The sequence below is a fragment of the Taudactylus pleione genome, unplaced genomic scaffold (assembly GCF_031769625.1).
Source record: "Taudactylus pleione unplaced genomic scaffold, aTauple2 ptg000085l, whole genome shotgun sequence".
Lineage (NCBI taxonomy): Eukaryota > Metazoa > Chordata > Amphibia > Anura > Myobatrachidae > Taudactylus > Taudactylus pleione.
Window position 1 is genome coordinate 10,410,289 of NW_028284487.1, and position 21,410 is coordinate 10,431,698.

The 21,410-nt window shown below is 35.7% G+C and overlaps 4 non-coding genes across 4 annotated transcripts; all 4 read left to right on the forward strand.

Moving 5' to 3' along the window:
• The first annotated feature begins 6,782 nt into the window (after positions 1-6,782).
• Positions 6,783-6,856, forward strand: TRNAI-AAU (transfer RNA isoleucine (anticodon AAU)). Its single transcript has one exon. It is a non-coding gene; the product is annotated as a tRNA-Ile (tRNA).
• Positions 6,857-8,547: 1,691 nt separating this feature from the next.
• On the forward strand, positions 8,548-8,621 carry TRNAI-AAU (transfer RNA isoleucine (anticodon AAU)). The gene has a single exon. It is a non-coding gene; the product is annotated as a tRNA-Ile (tRNA).
• Positions 8,622-13,839: 5,218 nt separating this feature from the next.
• TRNAI-AAU (transfer RNA isoleucine (anticodon AAU)) lies at positions 13,840-13,913 on the forward strand. The gene has a single exon. It is a non-coding gene; the product is annotated as a tRNA-Ile (tRNA).
• Positions 13,914-18,239: 4,326 nt separating this feature from the next.
• On the forward strand, positions 18,240-18,313 carry TRNAI-AAU (transfer RNA isoleucine (anticodon AAU)). The gene has a single exon. It is a non-coding gene; the product is annotated as a tRNA-Ile (tRNA).
• The last annotated feature ends 3,097 nt before the right edge of the window (positions 18,314-21,410 follow it).

Below are 21,410 nucleotides of genomic sequence, written 5' to 3' on the forward strand. Positions count from 1 at the left end.
TTTCTCTATATGGCATACATAGAAAACTTTTTCTCAAATATAGCAATATGACAAATCTAAGAAATGCTAAGGCAAATTAATCAATCAGGACATTTTTTTGGTGATTGAATCTACTATGGGGGACTAAGTTTTAAGACGAGAAGAAGAACAGACCTTTACTCTCATTAGTGCACACTAAAGAAGAAAATTCTTAAAACCAGAATATCTTAAAACCATAGCACAAGTGATGGATCACTGCATTCTTATTGCAACTTTTCCTATTTTCAAATGTTTGACAAACATCTCTCCAGTTGAAAACTGATTTGAAACAGCTTCAAAATTAGTTTGGAGTAAAGAAACCACTGAAGATGAGGGGATTTATACAAAGTTTAAATATAGATAAGCTATCCTAAAATTCAACTTTAAGGAAATTGAACAAAGTTAGGTCCTGCCAAGATTTGAAATCAGATTACTGGATTCAAAGTCCAAAGTGCTCACCATTACACCATGGAACCCATTGTTCGAGAGTCTTCCTCTACTCAATATTGCTGATCTTTGAAATACTGAATGTTCTCCTGTTTTAGGTACATTTGGCATTTTTGAGTTTGCTGTTTCTTTTATGTTTGGCCGGTTAGCTCAGTTTGTCAGAGTGTGATGCTAATAAAGCCAAGGTCATGTGTTCGATCCCCATACGGGCAATGTGACTTTTCTTGTTGTCCTACAAGAAATGCCAAGAAGGGATTTTATCCAGCGGCAAAGTGCATGAAGTGTGGGATGAATGCATTGGCTACAGTTAGCAGCCCTTGAAACTTGCTAGAGAACATCATAGACACATGCAAAACAGAGAATTTTTAAATCCATGTTAGGAATAAAAAAAAATGTCATCCTTTGGCTGATGCAGCATTTCTATATATATGGCATACATAGAAAACTTTTTCTCAAATATAGCAATATGACAAATCTAAGAAATGCTAAGGCAAATTAATCAATCAGGACATTTTTTTGGTGATTGAATCTACTATGGGGGACTACGTTTTAAGACGAGAAGAAGAACAGACCTTTACTCTCATTAGTGCACACTAAAGAAGAAAATTCTTAAAACCAGAATATCTTAAAACCATAGCACAAGTGATGGATCACTGCATTCTTATTGTAACTTTTCCTATTTTCAAATGTTTGACAAACATCTCTCCAGTTGAAAACTGATTTGAAACAGCTTCAAAATTAGTTTGGAGTAAAGAAACCACTGAAGATGATGGGATTTATACAAAGTTTAAATATAGATAAGCTATCCTAAAATTCAACTTTAAGGAAATTGAACAAAGTTAGGTCCCACCAAGATTTGATATCAGATTACTGGATTCAAAGTCCAAAGTGCTCACCATTACACCATGGAACCCATTGTTCTAGAGTCTTCCTCTACTCAATATTGCTGATCTTTGAAATACTGAATGTTCTCCTGTTTTAGGTACATTTGGCATTTTTGAGTTTGCTGATGCTTTTATGTTTGGCCGGTTAGCTCAGTTGGTTAGAGTGTGATGCTAATAAAGCCAAGGTCATGTGTTCGATCCCCATACGGGCAATGTGATTTTTCTTGTTGTCCTACAAGAAATGCCAAGAAGGGATTTTATCCAGCGGCAACGTGCATGAAGTGTGGGATGAATGCATTGGCTACAGTTAGCAGCCCTTGAAACTTGCTAGAGAACATCATAGACACATACAAAACAGAGAATTTTTAAATCCATGTTAGGAATAAACAAAAATGTCATCCTTTGGCTGATGCAGCATTTCTCTATATGGCATACATAGAAAACTTTTTCTCAAATATAGCAATATGGCAAATCTAAGAAATGCTAAGGCTAATTAATCAATCAGGACATTTATTTGGTGATTGAATCTACTATGGGGGACTAAGTTTTAAGAAGAGAAGAAGAACAGACCTTTACTCTCATTATTGCACACTGAAGAAGAAAATTCTTAAAACCAGAATATCTTAAAACCATAGCACAAGTGATGGATCACTGCATTCTTATTGCAACTTTTCCTATTTTCAAATGTTTGACAAACATCTCTCCAGTTGAAAACTGATTTGAAACAGTTTCAAAATTAGTTTGGAGTAAAGAAACCACTGAAGATGATGGGATTTATACAAAGTTTAAATATAGATAAGCTATCCTAAAATTCAACTTTAAGGAAATTGAACAAAGTTAGGTCCCACCAAGATTTGAAATCAGATTACTGGATTCAAAGTTCAAAGGGCTCACCATTACACCATGGAACCCATTATTAGAGAGTCTTCCTCTACTCAATATTGCTGATCTTTGAAATACTGAATGTTCTCCTGTTTTAGGTACATTTGGCATTTTTGAGTTTGCTGATGCTTTTATGTTTGGCCGGTTAGCTCAGTTTGTTAGAGTGTGATGCTAATAAAGCCAAGGTCATGTGTTCGATCCCCATACAGGCAATGTGATTTTTCTTGTTGTCCTACAAGAAATGCCAAGAAGGGATTTTATCCAGCGGCAAAGTGCATGAAGTGTGGGATGAATGCATTGGCTACAGTAAGCAGCCCTTGAAACTTGCTAGAGAACATCATAGACACATACAAAACAGAGAATTTTTAAATCCATGTTAGGAATAAAAAAAAATTTCATCCTTTGGCTGATGCAGCATTTCTCTATATGGCATACATAGAAAACTTTTTCTCAAATATAGCAATATGACAAATCTAAGAAATGCTAAGGCAAATTAATCAATCAGGACATTTTTTTGGTGATTGAATCTACTATGGGGGACTAAGTTTTAAGACGAGAAGAAGAACAGACCTTTACTCTCATTAGTGCACACTAAAGAAGAAAATTCTTAAAACCAGAATATCTTAAAACCATAGCACAAGTGATGGATCACTGCATTCTTATTGCAACTTTTCCTATTTTCAAATGTTTGACAAACATCTCTCCAGTTGAAAACTGATTTGAAACAGCTTCAAAATTAGTTTGGAGTAAAGAAACCACTGAAGATGAGGGGATTTATACAAAGTTTAAATATAGATAAGCTATCCTAAAATTCAACTTTAAGGAAATTGAACAAAGTTAGGTCCTGCCAAGATTTGAAATCAGATTACTGGATTCAAAGTCCAAAGTGCTCACCATTACACCATGGAACCCATTGTTCGAGAGTCTTCCTCTACTCAATATTGCTGATCTTTGAAATACTGAATGTTCTCCTGTTTTAGGTACATTTGGCATTTTTGAGTTTGCTGTTGCTTTTATGTTTGGCCGGTTAGCTCAGTTTGTCAGAGTGTGATGCTAATAAAGCCAAGGTCATGTGTTCGATCCCCATACGGGCAATGTGACTTTTCTTGTTGTCCTACAAGAAATGCCAAGAAGGGATTTTATCCAGCGGCAAAGTGCATGAAGTGTGGGATGAATGCATTGGCTACAGTTAGCAGCCCTTGAAACTTGCTAGAGAACATCATAGACACATACAAAACAGAGAATTTTTAAATCCATGTTAGGAATAAAAAAAAATGTCATCCTTTGGCTGATGCAGCATTTCTATATATATGGCATACATAGAAAACTTTTTCTCAAATATAGCAATATGACAAATCTAAGAAATGCTAAGGCAAATTAATCAATCAGGACATTTTTTTGGTGATTGAATCTACTATGGGGGACTAAGTTTTAAGACGAGAAGAAGAACAGACCTTTACTCTCATTAGTGCACACTAAAGAAGAAAATTCTTAAAACCAGAATATCTTAAAACCATAGCACAAGTGATGGATCACTGCATTCTTATTGCAACTTTTCCTATTTTCAAATGTTTGACAAACATCTCTCCAGTTGAAAACTGATTTGAAACAGCTTCAAAATTAGTTTGGAGTAAAGAAACCACTGAAGATGATGGGATTTATACAAAGTTTAAATATAGATAAGCTATCCTAAAATTCAACTTTAAGGAAATTGAACAAAGTTAGGTCCCACCAAGATTTGATATCAGATTACTGGATTCAAAGTCCAAAGTGCTCACCATTACACCATGGAACCCATTGTTCTAGAGTCTTCCTCTACTCAATATTGCTGATCTTTGAAATACTGAATGTTCTCCTGTTTTAGGTACATTTGGCATTTTTGAGTTTGCTGATGCTTTTATGTTTGGCCGGTTAGCTCAGTTGGTTAGAGTGTGATGCTAATAAAGCCAAGGTCATGTGTTCGATCCCCATACGGGCAATGTGATTTTTCTTGTTGTCCTACAAGAAATGCCAAGAAGGGATTTTATCCAGCGGCAACGTGCATGAAGTGTGGGATGAATGCATTGGCTACAGTTAGCAGCCCTTGAAACTTGCTAGAGAACATCATAGACACATACAAAACAGAGAATTTTTAAATCCATGTTAGGAATAAACAAAAATGTCATCCTTTGGCTGATGCAGCATTTCTCTATATGGCATACATAGAAAACTTTTTCTCAAATATAGCAATATGGCAAATCTAAGAAATGCTAAGGCTAATTAATCAATCAGGACATTTATTTGGTGATTGAATCTACTATGGGGGACTAAGTTTTAAGAAGAGAAGAAGAACAGACCTTTACTCTCATTATTGCACACTGAAGAAGAAAATTCTTAAAACCAGAATATCTTAAAACCATAGCACAAGTGATGGATCACTGCATTCTTATTGCAACTTTTCCTATTTTCAAATGTTTGACAAACATCTCTCCAGTTGAAAACTGATTTGAAACAGTTTCAAAATTAGTTTGGAGTAAAGAAACCACTGAAGATGATGGGATTTATACAAAGTTTAAATATAGATAAGCTATCCTAAAATTCAACTTTAAGGAAATTGAACAAAGTTAGGTCCCACCAAGATTTGAAATCAGATTACTGGATTCAAAGTTCAAAGGGCTCACCATTACACCATGGAACCCATTATTAGAGAGTCTTCCTCTACTCAATATTGCTGATCTTTGAAATACTGAATGTTCTCCTGTTTTAGGTACATTTGGCATTTTTGAGTTTGCTGATGCTTTTATGTTTGGCCGGTTAGCTCAGTTTGTTAGAGTGTGATGCTAATAAAGCCAAGGTCATGTGTTCGATCCCCATACAGGCAATGTGATTTTTCTTGTTGTCCTACAAGAAATGCCAAGAAGGGATTTTATCCAGCGGCAAAGTGCATGAAGTGTGGGATGAATGCATTGGCTACAGTAAGCAGCCCTTGAAACTTGCTAGAGAACATCATAGACACATACAAAACAGAGAATTTTTAAATCCATGTTAGGAATAAAAAAAAATTTCATCCTTTGGCTGATGCAGCATTTCTCTATATGGCATACATAGAAAACTTTTTCTCAAATATAGCAATATGACAAATCTAAGAAATGCTAAGGCAAATTAATCAATCAGGACATTTTTTTGGTGATTGAATCTACTATGGGGGACTAAGTTTTAAGACGAGAAGAAGAACAGACCTTTACTCTCATTAGTGCACACTAAAGAAGAAAATTCTTAAAACCAGAATATCTTAAAACCATAGCACAAGTGATGGATCACTGCATTCTTATTGCAACTTTTCCTATTTTCAAATGTTTGACAAACATCTCTCCAGTTGAAAACTGATTTGAAACAGCTTCAAAATTAGTTTGGAGTAAAGAAACCACTGAAGATGAGGGGATTTATACAAAGTTTAAATATAGATAAGCTATCCTAAAATTCAACTTTAAGGAAATTGAACAAAGTTAGGTCCTGCCAAGATTTGAAATCAGATTACTGGATTCAAAGTCCAAAGTGCTCACCATTACACCATGGAACCCATTGTTCGAGAGTCTTCCTCTACTCAATATTGCTGATCTTTGAAATACTGAATGTTCTCCTGTTTTAGGTACATTTGGCATTTTTGAGTTTGCTGTTGCTTTTTTGTTTGGCCGGTTAGCTCAGTTGGTTAGAGCGTGGTGCTAATAACGCCAAGGTCATGGGTTCGATCCCCATTCGGGGCATGTGCTTTTTCTTGTTGTCCTACAAGAAATTCCAAGAAGGGATTTTATCCAGCGGCAACGTGCATGAAGTGTGGGATGAATGCATTGGCTACAGTTAGCAGCCCTTGAAACTTGCTAGAGAACATCATAGACACATACAAAACAGAGAATTTTTAAATCCATGTTAGGAATAAACAAAAATGTCATCCTTTGGCTGATGCAGCATTTCTCTATATGGCATACATAGAAAACTTTTTCTCAAATATAGCAATATGGCAAATCTAAGAAATGCTAAGGCTAATTAATCAATCAGGACATTTATTTGGTGATTGAATCTACTATGGGGGACTAAGTTTTAAGAAGAGAAGAAGAACAGACCTTTACTCTCATTAGTGCACACTGAAGAAGAAAATTCTTAAAACCAGAATATCTTAAAACCATAGCACAAGTGATGGATCACTGCATTCTTATTGCAACTTTTCCTATTTTCAAATGTTTGACAAACATCTCTCCAGTTGAAAACTGATTTGAAACAGCTTCAAAATTAGTTTGGAGTAAAGAAACCACTGAAGATGAGGGGATTTATACAAAGTTTAAATATAGATAAGCTATCCTAAAATTCAACTTTAAGGAAATTGAACAAAGTTAGGTCTTGCCAAGATTTGAAATCAGATTACTGGATTCAAAGTCCAAAGTGCTCACCTTTACACCATGGAACCCATTGTTCGAGAGTCTTCCTCTACTCAATATTGCTGATCTTTGAAATACTGAATGTTCTCCTGTTTTAGGTACATTTGGCATTTTTGAGTTTGCTGATGCTTTTATGTTTGGCCGGTTAGCTCAGTTGGTTAGAGCGTGGTGCTAATAACGCCAAGGTCATGTGTTCGATCCCCATACGGGCCATGTGCTTCTTCTTGTTGTCCTACAAGAAATGCCAAGAAGGGATTTTATCCAGCGGCAAAGTGCATGAAGTGTGGGATGAATGCATTGGCTACAGTTAGCAGCCCTTGAAACTTGCTAGAGAACATCATAGACACATACAAAACAGAGAATTTTTAAATCCATGTTAGGAATAAACAAAAATGTCATCCTTTGGCTGATGCAGTATTTCTCTATATGGCATACATAGAAAACTTTTTCTCAAAAATAGCAATATGGCAAATCTAAGAAATGCTAAGGCTAATTAATCAATCAGGACATTTATTTGGTGATTAAATCTACTGTGGGGGGACTAAGTTTTAAGAAGAGAAGAAGAACAGACCTTTACTCTCATTAGTGCACACTGAAGAAGAAAATTCTTAAAACCAGAATATCTTAAAACCATAGCACAAGTGATGGATCACTGCATTCTTATTGCAACTTTTCCTTATTTCAAATGTTTGACAAACATCTCTCCAGTTGAAAACTGATTTGAAACAGCTTCAAAATTAGTTTGGAGTAAAGACACCACTGAAGATGATGGGATTTATACAAAGTTTAAATATAGATAAGCTATCCTAAAATTCAACTTTAAGGAAATTGAACAAAGTTAGGTCCCACCAAGATTTTATATCAGATTACTGGATTCAAAGTCCAAAGTGCTCACCATTACACCATGGAACCCATTGTTCGATAGTCTTCCTCTACTCAATATTGCTGATCTTTGAAATACTGAATGTTCTCCTGTTTTAGGTACAATTGGCATTTTTGAGTTTGCTGATGCTTTTATGTTTGGCTGGTTAGCTCAGTTGGTTAGAGCGTGGTGCTAATAACGCCAAGGTCATTTGTTCGAACCCCATACGGGCCATGTGCTTTTTCTTGTTGTCCTACAATAAATGCCAAGAAGGGATTTTATCCAGCGGCAAAGTGCATGAAGTCTGGGATGAATGCATTGGCTACAGTTAGCAGCCCTTGAAACTTGCTAGAGAACATCATAGACACATACAAAACAGAGAATTTTTAAATCCATGTTAGGAATAAACCAAAATGTCATCCTTTGGCTGATGCAGCATTTCTCTATATGGCATACATAGAAAACTTTTTCTCAAATATAGCGATATGGCAAATCTAAGAAATGCTAAGGCAAATTAATCAATCAGGACATTTATTTGGTGATTGAATCTACTATGGGGGACTAAGTTTTAAGAAGAGAAGAAGAACAGACCTTTACTCTCATTAGTGCACACTGAAGAAGAAAATTCTTAAAACCAGAATATCTTAAAACCATAGCACAAGTGATGGATCACTGCATTCTTATTGCAACTTTTCCTATTTTCAAATGTTTGACAAACATCTCTCCAGTTGAAAACTGATTTGAAACAGTTTCAAAATTAGTTTGGAGTAAAGAAACCACTGAAGATGATGGGATTTATACAAAGTTTAAATATAGATAAGCTATCCTAAAATTCAACTTTAAGGAAATTGAACAAAGTTAGGTCCTGCCAAGATTTGAAATCAGATTACTGGATTCAAAGTCCAAAGTGCTCACCATTACACCATGGAACCCATTGTTCGAGAGTCTTCCTCTACTCAATATTGCTGATATTTGAAATACTGAATGTTCTCCTGTTTTAGGTACATTTGGCATTTTTGAGTTTGCTGATGCTATTATGTTTGGCCGGTTAGCTCAGTTGGTTAGAGCGTGGTGCTAATAACGCCAAGGTCATGGGTTCGATCCCCATTCGGGCCATGTGCTTTTTCTTGTTGTCCTACAAGAAATTCCAAGAAGGGATTTTATCCAGCGGCAACGTGCATGAAGTGTGGGATGAATGCATTGGCTACAGTTAGCAGCCCTTGAAACTTGCTAGAGAACATCATAGACACATACAAAACAGAGAATTTTTAAATCCATGTTAGGAATAAACAAAAATGTCATCCTTTGGCTGATGCAGCATTTCTCTATATGGCATACATAGAAAACTTTTTCTCAAATATAGCAATATGGCAAATCTAAGAAATGCTAAGGCTAATTAATCAATCAGGACATTTATTTGGTGATTGAATCTACTATGGGGCACTAAGTTTTAAGAAGAGAAGAAGAACAGACCTTTACTCTCATTAGTGCACACTGAAGAAGAAAATTCTTAAAACCAGAATATCTTAAAACCATAGCACAAGTGATGGATCACTGCATTCTTATTGCAACTTTTCCTATTTTCAAATGTTTGACAAACATCTCTCCAGTTGAAAACTGATTTGAAACAGCTTCAAAATTAGTTTGGATTAAAGAAACCACTGAAGATGAGGGGATTTATACAAAGTTTAAATATAGATAAGCTATCCTAAAATTCAACTTTAAGGAAATTGAACAAAGTTAGGTCCTGCCAAGATTTGAAATCAGATTACTGGATTCAAAGTCCAAAGTGCTCACCATTACACCATGGAACCCATTGTTCGAGAGTCTTCCTCTACTCAATATTGCTGATCTTTGAAATACTGAATGTTCTCCTGTTTTAGGTACATTTGGCATTTTTGAGTTTGCTGATGCTTTTATGTTTGGCCGGTTAGCTCAGTTTGTTAGAGTGTGGTGCTAATAAAGCCAAGGTCATGTGTTCGATCCCCATACAGGCCATGTGATTTTTCTTGTTGTCCTACAAGAAATGCCAAGAAGGGATTTTATCCAGCGGCAAAGTGCATGAAGTGTGGGATGAATGCATTGGCTACAGTTAGCAGCCCTTGAAACTTGCTAGAGAACATCATAGACACATACAAAACAGAGAATTTTTAAATCCATGTTAGGAATAAAAAAAAATCTCATCCTTTGGCTGATGCAGCATTTCTCTATATGGCATACATAGAAAACTTTTTCTCAAATATAGCAATATGGCAAATCTAAGAAATGCTAAGGCAAATTAATCAATCAGGACATTTTTTTGGTGATTGAATCTACTATGGGGGACTAAGTTTTAAGACGAGAAGAAGAACAGACCTTTACTCTCATTAGTGCACACTGAAGAAGAAAATTCTTAAAACCAGAATATCTTAAAACCATAGCACAAGTGATGGATCACTGCATTCTTATTGCAACTTTTCCTATTTTCAAATGTTTGACAAACATCTCTCCAGTTGAAAACTGATTTGAAACAGCTTCAAAATTAGTTTGGAGTAAAGAAACCACTGAAGATGATGGGATTTATACAAAGTTTAAAAATAGATAAGCTATCCTAAAATTCAACTTTAAGGAAATTGAACAAAGTTAGGTCCCACCAAGATTTGAAATCAGATTACTGGATTCAAAGTCCAAAGTGCTCACCATTACACCATGGAACCCATTGTTCGAGAGTCTTCCTCTACTCAATATTGCTGATCTTTGAAATACTGAATGTTCTCCTGTTTTAGGTACATTTGGCATTTTTGAGTTTGCTGATGCTTTTATGTTTGGCCGGTTAGCTCAGTTTGTTAGAGTGTGGTGCTAATAAAGCCAAGGTCATGTGTTCGATCTCCATACGGGCCATGTGTTTTTTCTTGTTGTCCTACAAGAAATGCCAAGAAGGGATTTTATCCAGCGGCAAAGTGCATGAAGTGTGGGATGAATGCATTGGCTACAGTTAGCAGCCCTTGAAACTTGCTAGAGAACATCATAGACACATACAAAACAGAGAATTTTTAAATCCATGTTAGGAATAAAAAAAAATGTCATCCTTTGGCTGATGCAGCATTTCTCTATATGGCATACATAGAAAACTTTTTCTCAAATATAGCAATATGGCAAATCTAAGAAATGCTAAGGCAAATTAATCAATCAGGACATTTTTTTGGTGATTGAATCTACTATGGGGGACTAAGTTTTAAGACGAGAAGAAGAACAGACCTTTACTCTCATTAGTGCACACTGAAGAAGAAAATTCTTAAAACCAGAATATCTTAAAACCATAGCACAAGTGATGGATCACTGCATTCTTATTGCAACTTTTCCTATTTTCAAATGTTTGACAAACATCTCTCCAGTTGAAAACTGATTTGAAACAGCTTCAAAATTAGTTTGGAGTAAAGAAACCACTGAAGATGATGGGATTTATACAAAGTTTAAAAATAGATAAGCTATCCTAAAATTCAACTTTAAGGAAATTGAACAAAGTTAGGTCCCACCAAGATTTGAAATCAGATTACTGGATTCAAAGTCCAAAGTGCTCACCATTACACCATGGAACCCATTGTTCGAGAGTCTTCCTCTACTCAATATTGCTGATCTTTGAAATACTGAATGTTCTCCTGTTTTAGGTACATTTGGCATTTTTGAGTTTGCTGATGCTTTTATGTTTGGCCGGTTAGCTCAGTTTGTTAGAGTGTGGTGCTAATAAAGCCAAGGTCATGTGTTCGATCTCCATACGGGCCATGTGTTTTTTCTTGTTGTCCTACAAGAAATGCCAAGAAGGGATTTTATCCAGCGGCAAAGTGCATGAAGTGTGGGATGAATGCATTGGCTACAGTTAGCAGCCCTTGAAACTTGCTAGAGAACATCATAGACACATACAAAACAGAGAATTTTTAAATCCATGTTAGGAATAAAAAAAAATGTCATCCTTTGGCTGATGCAGCATTTCTCTATATGGCATACATAGAAAACTTTTTCTCAAATATAGCAATATGGCAAATCTAAGAAATGCTAAGGCAAATTAATCAATCAGGACATTTATTTGGTGATTGAATCTACTATGGGGGACTAAGTTTTAAGAAGAGAAGAAGAACAGACCTTTACTCTCATTAGTGCACACTGAAGAAGAAAATTCTTAAAACCAGAATATCTTAAAACCATAGCACAAGTGATGGATCACTGCATTCTTATTGCAACTTTTCCTATTTTCAAATGTTTGACAAACATCTCTCCAGTTGAAAACTGATTTGAAACAGCTTCAAAATTAGTTTGGAGTAAAGAAACCACTGAAGATGAGGGGATTTATACAAAGTTTAAATATAGATAAGCTATCCTAAAATTCAACTTTAAGGAAATTGAACAAAGTTAGGTCCTGCCAAGATTTGAAATCAGATTACTGGATTCAAAGTCCAAAGTGCTCACCATTACACCATGGAACCCATTGTTCGAGAGTCTTCCTCTACTCAATATTGCTGATCTTTGAAATACTGAATGTTCTCCTGTTTTAGGTACATTTGGCATTTTTGAGTTTGCTGATGCTTTTATGTTTGGCCGGTTAGCTCAGTTTGTTAGAGTGTGGTGCTAATAAAGCCAAGGTCATGTGTTCGATCCCCATACGGGCCATGTGATTTTTCTTGTTGTCCTACAAGAAATGCCAAGAAGGGATTTTATCCAGCGGCAAAGTGCATGAAGTGTGGGATGAATGCATTGGCTACAGTTAGCAGCCCTTGAAACTTGCTAGAGAACATCATAGACACATACAAAACAGAGAATTTTTAAATCCATGTTAGGAATAAAAAAAAATGTCATCCTTTGGCTGATGCAGCATTTCTCTATATGGCATACATAGAAAACTTTTTCTCAAATATAGCAATATGGCAAATCTAAGAAATGCTAAGGCAAATTAATCAATCAGGACATTTTTTTGGTGATTGAATCTACTATGGGGGACTAAGTTTTAAGACGAGAAGAAGAACAGACCTTTACTCTCATTAGTGCACACTGAAGAAGAAAATTCTTAAAACCAGAATATCTTAAAACCATAGCACAAGTGATGGATCACTGCATTCTTATTGCAACTTTTCCTATTTTCAAATGTTTGACAAACATCTCTCCAGTTGAAAACTGATTTGAAACAGCTTCAAAATTAGTTTGGAGTAAAGAAACCACTGAAGATGATGGGATTTATACAAAGTTTAAAAATAGATAAGCTATCCTAAAATTCAACTTTAAGGAAATTGAACAAAGTTAGGTCCCACCAAGATTTGAAATCAGATTACTGGATTCAAAGTCCAAAGTGCTCACCATTACACCATGGAACCCATTGTTCGAGAGTCTTCCTCTACTCAATATTGCTGATCTTTGAAATACTGAATGTTCTCCTGTTTTAGGTACATTTGGCATTTTTGAGTTTGCTGATGCTTTTATGTTTGGCCGGTTAGCTCAGTTTGTTAGAGTGTGGTGCTAATAAAGCCAAGGTCATGTGTTCGATCTCCATACGGGCCATGTGATTTTTCTTGTTGTCCTACAAGAAATGCCAAGAAGGGATTTTATCCAGCGGCAAAGTGCATGAAGTGTGGGATGAATGCATTGGCTACAGTTAGCAGCCCTTGAAACTTGCTAGAGAACATCATAGACACATACAAAACAGAGAATTTTTAAATCCATGTTAGGAATAAAAAAAAATGTCATCCTTTGGCTGATGCAGCATTTCTCTATATGGCATACATAGAAAACTTTTTCTCAAATATAGCAATATGGCAAATCTAAGAAATGCTAAGGCAAATTAATCAATCAGGACATTTTTTTGGTGATTGAATCTACTATGGGGGACTAAGTTTTAAGACGAGAAGAAGAACAGACCTTTACTCTCATTAGTGCACACTGAAGAAGAAAATTCTTAAAACCAGAATATCTTAAAACCATAGCACAAGTGATGGATCACTGCATTCTTATTGCAACTTTTCCTATTTTCAAATGTTTGACAAACATCTCTCCAGTTGAAAACTGATTTGAAACAGCTTCAAAATTAGTTTGGAGTAAAGAAACCACTGAAGATGATGGGATTTATACAAAGTTTAAAAATAGATAAGCTATCCTAAAATTCAACTTTAAGGAAATTGAACAAAGTTAGGTCCCTCCAAGATTTGAAATCAGATTACTGGATTCAAAGTCCAAAGTGCTCACCATTACACCATGGAACCCATTATTAGAGAGTCTTCCTCTACTCAATATTGCTGATCTTTGAAATACTGAATGTTCTCCTGTTTTAGGTACATTTGGCATTTTTGTGTTTGCAGATGCTTTTATGTTTGGCCGGTTAGCTCAGTTGGTTAGAGCGTGGTGCTAATAACGCCAAGGTCATGGGTTTGATCCCCATACGGGCCATGTGCTTTTTCTTGTTGTCCTACAAGAAATGCCAAGAAGGGATTTTATCCAGCGGCAAAGTGCATGAAGTGTGGGATGAATGCATTGGCTACAGTAAGCAGCCCTTGAAACTTGCTAGAGAACATCATAGACACATACAAAACACAGAATTTTTAAATCCATGTTAGGAATAAAGAAAAATGTCATCCTTTGGCTGATGCAGCATTTCTCTATATGGCATACATAGAAAACTTTTTCTCAAATATAGCAATATGGCAAATCTAAGAAATGCTAAGGCAAATTAATCAATCAGGACATTTTTTTGGTGATTGAATCTACTATGGGGGACTAAGTTTTAAGAAGAGAAGAAGAACAGACCTTTACTCTCATTATTGCACACTGAAGAAGAAAATTCTTAAAACCAGAATATCTTAAAACCATAGCACAAGTGATGGATCACTGCATTCTTATTGCAACTTTTCCTATTTTCAAATGTTTGACAAACATCTCTCCAGTTGAAAACTGATTTGAAACAGTTTCAAAATTAGTTTGGAGTAAAGAAACCACTGAAGATGATGGGATTTATACAAAGTTTAAATATAGATAAGTTATCCTAAAATTCAACTTTAAGGAAATTGAACAAAGTTAGGTCCCATCAAGATTTGAAATCAGATTACTGGATTCAAAGTTCAAAGGGCTCACCATTACACCATGGAACCCATTATTAGAGAGTCTTCCTCTACTCAATATTGCTGATCTTTGAAATACTGAATGTTCTCCTGTTTTAGGTACATTTGGCATTTTTGTGTTTGCTGATGCTTTTATGTTTGGCCGGTTAGCTCAGTTGGTTAGAGCGTGGTGCTAATAACGCCAAGGTCATGTGATCGATCCCCATACGGGCAATGTGCTTTTTCTTGTTGTCCTACAAGAAATGCCAAGAAGGGATTTTATCCAGCGGCAAAGTGCATGAAGTGTGGGATGAATGCATTGGCTACAGTAAGCAGCCCTTGAAACTTGCTAGAGAACATCATAGACACATACAAAACAGAGAATTTTTAAATCCATGTTAGGAATAAACAAAAATGTCATCCTTTGGCTGATGCAGCATTTCTCTATATGGCATACATAGAAAACTTTTTCTCAAATATAGCAATATGGCAAATCTAAGAAATGCTAAGGCAAATTAATCAATCAGGACATTTATTTGGTGATTGAATCTACTATGGGGGACTAAGTTTTAAGAAGAGAAGAAGAACAGACCTTTACTCTCATTATTGCACACTGAAGAAGAAAATTCTTAAAACCAGAATATCTTAAAACCATAGCACAAGTGATGGATCACTGCATTCTTATTGCAACTTTTCCTATTTTCAAATGTTTGACAAACATCTCTCCAGTTGAAAACTGATTTGAAACAGCTTCAAAATTAGTTTGGAGTAAAGAAACAACTGAATGGGATTTATACAAAGTTTAAATATAGATAAGCTATCCTAAAATTCAACTTTAAGGAAATTGAACAAAGTTAGGTCCCACCAAGATTTGATATCAGATTACTGGATTCAAAGTCCAAAGTGCTCACCATTACACCATGGAACCCATTGTTCTAGAGTCTTCCTCTACTCAATATTGCTGATCTTTGAAATACTGAATGTTCTCCTGTTTTAGGTACATTTGGCATTTTTGAGTTTGCTGATGCTTTTATGTTTGGCCGGTTAGCTCAGTTTGTTAGAGTGTGGTGCTAATAAAGCCAAGGTCATGTGTTCGATCTCCATACGGGCCATGTGATTTTTCTTGTTGTCCTACAAGAAATGCCAAGAAGGGATTTTATCCAGCGGCAAAGTGCATGAAGTGTGGGATGAATGCATTGGCTACAGTTAGCAGCCCTTGAAACTTGCTAGAGAACATCATAGACACATACAAAACAGAGAATTTTTAAATCCATGTTAGGAATAAAAAAAAATGTCATCCTTTGGCTGATGCAGCATTTCTCTATATGGCATACATAGAAAACTTTTTCTCAAATATAGCAATATGGCAAATCTAAGAAATGCTAAGGCAAATTAATCAATCAGGACATTTTTTTGGTGATTGAATCTACTATGGGGGACTAAGTTTTAAGACGAGAAGAAGAACAGACCTTTACTCTCATTAGTGCACACTGAAGAAGAAAATTCTTAAAACCAGAATATCTTAAAACCATAGCACAAGTGATGGATCACTGCATTCTTATTGCAACTTTTCCTATTTTCAAATGTTTGACAAACATCTCTCCAGTTGAAAACTGATTTGAAACAGCTTCAAAATTAGTTTGGAGTAAAGAAACCACTGAAGATGATGGGATTTATACAAAGTTTAAAAATAGATAAGCTATCCTAAAATTCAACTTTAAGGAAATTGAACAAAGTTAGGTCCCTCCAAGATTTGAAATCAGATTACTGGATTCAAAGTCCAAAGTGCTCACCATTACACCATGGAACCCATTATTAGAGAGTCTTCCTCTACTCAATATTGCTGATCTTTGAAATACTGAATGTTCTCCTGTTTTAGGTACATTTGGCATTTTTGTGTTTGCAGATGCTTTTATGTTTGGCCGGTTAGCTCAGTTGGTTAGAGCGTGGTGCTAATAACGCCAAGGTCATGTGATCGATCCCCATACGGGCGATGTGCTTTTTCTTGTTGTCCTACAAGAAATGCCAAGAAGGGATTTTATCCAGCGGCAAAGTGCATGAAGTGTGGGATGAATGCATTGGCTACAGTAAGCAGCCCTTGAAACTTGCTAGAGAACATCATAGACACATACAAAACAGAGAATTTTTAAATCCATGTTAGGAATAAACAAAAATGTCATCCTTTGGCTGATGCAGCATTTCTCTATATGGCATACATAGAAAACTTTTTCTCAAATATAGCAATATGGCAAATCTAAGAAATGCTAAGGCAAATTAATCAATCAGGACATTTATTTGGTGATTGAATCTACTATGGGGGACTAAGTTTTAAGAAGAGAAGAAGAACAGACCTTTACTCTCATTATTGCACACTGAAGAAGAAAATTCTTGAAACCAGAATATCTTAAAACCATAGCACAAGTGATGGATCACTGCATTCTTATTGCAACTTTTCCTATTTTCAAATGTTTGACAAACATCTCTCCAGTTGAAAACTGATTTGAAACAGCTTCAAAATTAGTTTGGAGTAAAGAAACCACTGAATGGGATTTATACAAAGTTTAAATATAGATAAGCTATCCTAAAATTCAACTTTAAGGAAATTGAACAAAGTTAGGTCCCACCAAGATTTGATATCAGATTACTGGATTCAAAGTCCAAAGTGCTCACCATTACACCATGGAACCCATTGTTCTAGAGTCTTCCTCTACTCAATATTGCTGATCTTTGAAATACTGAATGTTCTCCTGTTTTAGGTACATTTGGCATTTTTGAGTTTGCTGATGCTTTTATGTTTGGCCGGTTAGCTCAGTTTGTTAGAGTGTGGTGCTAATAAAGCCAAGGTCATGTGTTCGATCTCCATACGGGCCATGTGATTTTTCTTGTTGTCCTACAAGAAATGCCAAGAAGGGATTTTATCCAGCGGCAAAGTGCATGAAGTGTGGGATGAATGCATTGGCTACAGTTAGCAGCCCTTGAAACTTGCTAGAGAACATCATAGACACATACAAAACAGAGAATTTTTAAATCCATGTTAGGAATAAAAAAAAATGTCATCCTTTGGCTGATGCAGCATTTCTCTATATGGCATACATAGAAAACTTTTTCTCAAATATAGCAATATGGCAAATCTAAGAAATGCTAAGGCAAATTAATCAATCAGGACATTTTTTTGGTGATTTAATCTACTATGGGGGACTAAGTTTTAAGACGAGAAGAAGAACAGACCTTTACTCTCATTAGTGCACACTGAAGAAGAAAATTCTTAAAACCAGAAAATCTTAAAACCATAGCACAAGTGATGGATCACTGCATTCTTATTGCAACTTTTCCTATTTTCAAATGTTTGACAAACATCTCTCCAGTTGAAAACTGATTTGAAACAGCTTCAAAATTAGTTTGGAGTAAAGAAACCACTGAAGATGATGGGATTTATACAAAGTTTAAAAATAGATAAGCTATCCTAAAATTCAACTTTAAGGAAATTGAACAAAGTTAGGTCCCTCCAAGATTTGAAATCAGATTACTGGATTCAAAGTCCAAAGTGCTCACCATTACACCATGGAACCCATTATTAGAGAGTCTTCCTCTACTCAATATTGCTGATCTTTGAAATACTGAATGTTCTCCTGTTTTAGGTACATTTGGCATTTTTGTGTTTGCAGATGCTTTTATGTTTGGCCGGTTAGCTCAGTTGGTTAGAGCGTGGTGCTAATAACGCCAAGGTCATGGGTTTGATCCCCATACGGGCCATGTGCTTTTTCTTGTTGTCCTACAAGAAATGCCAAGAAGGGATTTTATCCAGCGGCAAAGTGCATGAAGTGTGGGATGAATGCATTGGCTACAGTAAGCAGCCCTTGAAACTTGCTAGAGAACATCATAGACACATACAAAACACAGAATTTTTAAATCCATGTTAGGAATAAAGAAAAATGTCATCCTTTGGCTGATGCAGCATTTCTCTATATGGCATACATAGAAAACTTTTTCTCAAATATAGCAATATGGCAAATCTAAGAAATGCTAAGGCAAATTAATCAATCAGGACATTTTTTTGGTGATTGAATCTACTATGGGGGACTAAGTTTTAAGAAGAGAAGAAGAACAGACCTTTACTCTCATTATTGCACACTGAAGAAGAAAATTCTTAAAACCAGAATATCTTAAAACCATAGCACAAGTGATGGATCACTGCATTCTTATTGCAACTTTTCCTATTTTCAAATGTTTGACAAACATCTCTCCAGTTGAAAACTGATTTGAAACAGTTTCAAAATTAGTTTGGAGTAAAGAAACCACTGAAGATGATGGGATTTATACAAAGTTTAAATATAGATAAGCTATCCTAAAATTCAACTTTAAGGAAATTGAACAAAGTTAGGTCCCATCAAGATTTGAAATCAGATTACTGGATTCAAAGTTCACAGGGCTCACCATTACACCATGGAACCCATTATTAGAGAGTCTTCCTCTACTCAATATTGCTGATCTTTGAAATACTGAATGTTCTCCTGTTTTAGGTACATTTGGCATTTTTGTGTTTGCTGATGCTTTTATGTTTGGCCGGTTAGCTCAGTTGGTTAGAGCGTGGTGCTAATAACGCCAAGGTCATGTGTTCGATCCCCATACGGGCAATGTGCTTTTTCTTGTTGTCCTACAAGAAATGCCAAGAAGGGATTTTATCCAGCGGCAAAGTGCATGAAGTGTGGGATGAATGCATTGGCTACAGTAAGCAGCCCTTGAAACTTGCTAGAGAACATCATAGACACATACAAAACAGAGAATTTTTAAATCCATGTTAGGAATAAACAAAAATGTCATCCTTTGGCTGATGCAGCATTTCTCTATATGGCATACATAGAAAACTTTTTCTCAAATATAGCAATATGGCAAATCTAAGAAATGCTAAGGCAAATTAATCAATCAGGACATTTATTTGGTGATTGAATCTACTATGGGGGACTAAGTTTTAAGAAGAGAAGAAGAACAGACCTTTACTCTCATTATTGCACACTGAAGAAGAAAATTCTTAAAACCAGAATATCTTAAAACCATAGCACAAGTGATGGATCACTGCATTCTTATTGCAACTTTTCCTATTTTCAAATGTTTGACAAACATCTCTCCAGTTGAAAACTGATTTGAAACAGCTTCAAAATTAGTTTGGAGTAAAGAAACCACTGAATGGGATTTATACAAAGTTTAAATATAGATAAGCTATCCTAAAATTCAACTTTAAGGAAATTGAACAAAGTTAGGTCCCACCAAGATTTGATATCAGATTACTGGATTCAAAGTCCAAAGTGCTCACCATTACACCATGGAACCCATTGTTCTAGAGTCTTCCTCTACTCAATATTGCTGATCTTTGAAATACTGAATGTTCTCCTGTTTTAGGTACATTTGGCATTTTTGAGTTTGCTGATGCTTTTATGTTTGGCCGGTTAGCTCAGTTTGTTAGAGTGTGGTGCTAATAAATCCAAGGTCATGTGTTCGATCTCCATACGGGCCATGTGATTTTTCTTGTTGTCCTACAAGAAATGCCAAGAAGGGATTTTATCCAGCGGCAAAGTGCATGAAGTGTGGGATGAATGCATTGGCTACAGTTAGCAGCCCTTGAAACTTGCTAGAGAACATCATAGACACATACAAAACAGAGAATTTTTAAATCCATGTTAGGAATAAAAAAAAATGTCATCCTTTGGCTGATGCAGCATTTCTCTATATGGCATACATAGAAAACTTTTTCTCAAATATAGCAATATGGCAAATCTAAGAAATGCTAAGGCAAATTAATCAATCAGGACATTTTTTTGGTGATTGAATCTACTATGGGGGACTAAGTTTTAAGACGAGAAGAAGAACAGACCTTTACTCTCATTAGTGCACACTGAAGAAGAAAATTCTTAAAACCAGAATATCTTAAAACCATAGCACAAGTGATGGATCACTGCATTCTTATTGCAACTTTTCCTATTTTCAAATGTTTGACAAACATCTCTCCAGTTGAAAACTGATTTGAAACAGCTTCAAAATTAGTTTGGAGTAAAGAAACCACTGAAGATGATGGGATTTATACAAAGTTTAAAAATAGATAAGCTATCCTAAAATTCAACTTTAAGGAAATTGAACAAAGTTAGGTCCCTCCAAGATTTGAAATCAGATTACTGGATTCAAAGTCCAAAGTGCTCACCATTACACCATGGAACCCATTATTAGAGAGTCTTCCTCTACTCAATATTGCTGATCTTTGAAATACTGAATGTTCTCCTGTTTTAGGTACATTTGGCATTTTTGTGTTTGCTGATGCTTTTATGTTTGGCCGGTTAGCTCAGTTGGTTAGAGCGTGGTGCTAATAATGCCAAGGTCATGTGTTCGATCCCCATACGGGCAATGTGCTTTTTCTTGTTGTCCTACAAGAGATGCCAAGAAGGGATTTTATCCAGCGGCAAAGTGCATGAAGTGTGGGATGAATGCATTGGCTACAGTAAGCAGCCCTTGAAACTTGCTAGAGAACATCATAGACACATACAAAACAGAGAATTTTTAAATCCATGTTAGGAATAAACAAAAATGTCATCCTTTGGCTGATGCAGCATTTCTCTATATGGCATACATAGAAAACTTTTTCTCAAATATAGCAATATGGCAAATCTAAGAAATGCTAAGGCAAATTAATCAATCAGGACATTTATTTGGTGATTGAATCTACTATGGGGGACTAAGTTTTAAGAAGAGAAGAAGAACAGACCTTTACTCTCATTATTGCACACTGAAGAAGAAAATTCTTAAAACCAGAATATCTTAAAACCATAGCACAAGTGATGGATCACTGCATTCTTATTGCAAC